This window comes from Sinocyclocheilus grahami, unplaced genomic scaffold, assembly GCF_001515645.1.
Source record: "Sinocyclocheilus grahami isolate Dianchi unplaced genomic scaffold, SAMN03320097.WGS_v1.1 scaffold789.1, whole genome shotgun sequence".
Classification (NCBI taxonomy): Eukaryota; Metazoa; Chordata; class Actinopteri; order Cypriniformes; family Cyprinidae; genus Sinocyclocheilus; species Sinocyclocheilus grahami.
In genome coordinates, this window is record NW_015505968.1 from 53498 (window position 1) to 56860 (window position 3363).

General features: G+C 47.2%; 1 protein-coding gene across 1 annotated transcript in view; it reads right to left on the reverse strand.

Moving 5' to 3' along the window:
- The window catches only part of LOC107561714 (dual 3',5'-cyclic-AMP and -GMP phosphodiesterase 11A-like), an 83132-nt gene that overhangs the window by 29961 nt on the left and 49808 nt on the right, over nt 1–3363 (reverse strand). The window lies entirely within an intron of this gene.

Consider the following 3363-nt stretch of genomic DNA (forward strand, 5'->3'; position numbering starts at 1 on the left):
CTTCAGCTCAACCGTCTGCAAAGGCTCAAATGGGCCCTGTTGTAGTGCCGTGAGGTCCCAAGAGGGTATAGAGTGGGGCCGTGGAGGGTTTAACTTTCTCGCCCCCTTAAGGAACCTGACGACCAGGTCATGCTTCCCCAGCGACCTCCCTTCTATGGGGTCGTGGTTAGCAGCAACATAAACTTTAAGGATGGAGGGAGACAGCCTTCGCTCTAACCCTTGCTGCAAAAAGGACAGCGCAACTCCGATCGGGCATCTTCGGGGGTCTTCTCGGCGAGAAGAACACCACTCAACGAACAGGTTCCACTTCAAAGCGTAGGCGTGTCTCGTAGACGGTACTCTCGCCGAAGTGATGGTGTCGACTACCTCTTGGGGTAGGTCACTCAGAACCTCCGCGTCCCAGACATGAAGTTTCCAAAGGTCTGGACGTGGGTGCCAAAGGGTGTCTCGTCTCGGAGTCAGTAAATCCTTCCTCAGAGGAATCGGCCAAGGAGGGGCTGTCGCGAGGAGCATTAGTTCCGGGAACCAGGTCCGGGTAGGCCAGTAGGGTGCCACCAACAGGACCTGCTCCTCGTCCTCCCTGACCTTGCACAGCAACAGTGCAAGAAGGCTCACTGGGGGAAACACATACTTGTGAAGGCCCCACAGCCAGCTGTGTGCCAGTGCGTCCGTGCCGAGTGTTCCCTCGGCCAGGGAGAAGAACAACTGGCAGTGAGAGGTTTCTGGAGAGGCAAACAGGTCTACCTGAGTGGCTCCGAAACGTCTCCAAACCAGCTGGACCATCTGGCGATGGAGTCGCCACTCTCCCGGGAGTGCAGCTCGGGACAGCTCGTGGAATGTGAACAGCACGAAGCAACCTCAGATGCTTCCGACTCCAAAGGAGGAGGTGGCGGGCGAGTTGCGACAAGCGACGGGAGCGCAGACCACCTTGTCGGTTGAGCGGAAGAACACAGGGGCCGGGCCCGGGCATCTCGGTGCTGGTCTGAGGCGGGGTCTGGGTGTGTGTAACACTGACCTGCATTTGAGCAGAGGGTGCGTGGGTAGTCCGTTGGTTCGTCCTCCCAATCCGTCCACTCCTGCTCACTGGCGAGAGAGGAGGGTGAGTGTGATGCGGCTCTGGATCGTTCACAACCCCTTGTCCCCTCAGGGGACCCAGAGTTAGTAGAAATTACTCTTTTGTCGAGTATTTGGTTACCACTGACCGCGAGGTCAGTGGCGGAAAAAAAGGAAACAAAAGATTCTCCACCCGGCCCTCCTCCAGGGGAGGGAGTGGTGCGTTCACCATCTCCCGAAGAGCAACTCGCTCCATCTCTGGGTAGCCCGTCTCAGGGCCTCTTGCTCTTTCGCTTACCACCAGGTCTGGCGGGGGCCTGGACGGGTGGGGCGGCTGCCCTGCGGCCGGCTCCTAGGCGCAGTTTTGCTGGAGGCTGCTGCGGACGCTGCGCGGGAGGGGGGACCCTCGGCGACGAGCGGGCTGAGGCGCTGCCACCGGCGGCTGGTTGGAGGCAGCAGCTGCACGCCGGGGCAGGATGTACCTGATGGCCTCAGTCTGCTTTTGGGCAGCAGAGAACTGCTGGGCGAAGTTCTCCACCGTGTCGCCGAACAGGCCGGTCTGGGACACGGGGGCGTTCAGGAATCTTGTCTTGTCCATCCAATGTGACGTCGAGAGTGACCGACTGAAAGGGAACTTTATTTATCTTTGAGTAGAGGCTTAATCTAATTCGTAACAAAATCCTACATTATTTCATGTATACTTTGGTTGTGTAGTGCACATGTTTATAGTAGATGATCCGGGTGTCTCATCCATGCATACTACAAAAACAGTACGAACATACCTAAGGATTAAAAAAATACTACTATATGTATATATATATATATATATATATATATATATATATATATATATAAAATATATCTAGAGAGTGTGATTTACGAACATACCTAAGGATTAAAAAAATACTACTATATGTATATATATATATATATATATATATATATATATATATGGATATAAAATATAACTGGACAGTGTGATTTCTGCACAAAAAAGTTTAGGTTTCTGCACTAAATCTTTCTCTCTTCTCATAGTGCTGAAATGTTTCCACACTGGCTATATGCATGATTTGAGAGAAAGGAAAACTGGTTCTGAAACTACGGCAGTGATGAAGAAAGTGAGCAAGAGGGGGAGAGTCTTTTGAATGAAGACATCCTTGACTTCTACTTCTACTGGCTGCTTATACTCATAATGACTTTCGTTCCCTGATAGAGTCCTCCCACATACACACACACACACTGATATGACACCCAGATATACATTTAAACAGACATTATCATGTAAAAACATGTTTGTCCTCCATTTACTCACACACATCACTGAACTCTAGCACACAACATAGTACAACAGAGCAGAGCAGGGAACATCAGCACATGCTATATGTAGTAAAACATTAGCAATTAACTGGATAACTTACCTATGATTTGGTGGTTACTATTCCAGATAGGGACACACAGGACAGATCTAATATGGAAGCCAGAGAACTGATCTGCCTGAAAAGATTACAAACAAACACTTGTCACCATATCAAAAACCAAATGATCTGACTATAAGCATGTGAGGAGAAGTGAGCAAAAATATGAGATCATCTGAAGACACAGTGTTATATAAACTTGTGCTGTTGGCATTTTGAAGACATACAAGAGCCGACAGAGGTCCAAGGTCTTATGCAGAGCAGAAGTCTCTCTCATCTTTAATAAAGGCAAACTTCTAAAAAAAAAATTAATTTGCCAAGTCAATGAAACCTCCTCCTATAACACTATATATTATTTTAGAAATAAAAATAGCACAAATAAATTAAATGTTCAAACTTTATTTGTATTTAGCCTTCATACAAACAAGAAATGTGAAATCACCGTCAAATAAACATAAGACTCTTTTACTCACCTTATTAATGTTAATATCTTTAAAAGAACACTCCACTATTTTTGAAAATAGCCTCATTTTCCAACTCCCCTAGAGTTAAACAGTTGAGTTTTACTGTTTTCGAAAATAGACTAACTTCCGTCAACATAACCAACGTGACCACCTGCTTGCACAGGGAGCGTGCTGGGGACTATTTTCAGGCGCTGCGTAATATCATTGCGCCTGCTGCACCCATGGTATGTTTTAAATAGGAAAAATATAGAAACTCTCTGGTCATTTTTGAGCGAGATGCTAACGGTCTAATCAGATTCAATGATCTATGCTAAGCTACAGCTAAAAGTGCTACCGCCAGACCCGGAGATCGGCTGAATGGATTCGAAAACGGTAAAACTCAACTGTTTAACTCTAGGGGAGTTGGAAAATGAGCTTATTTTCAAAAATAG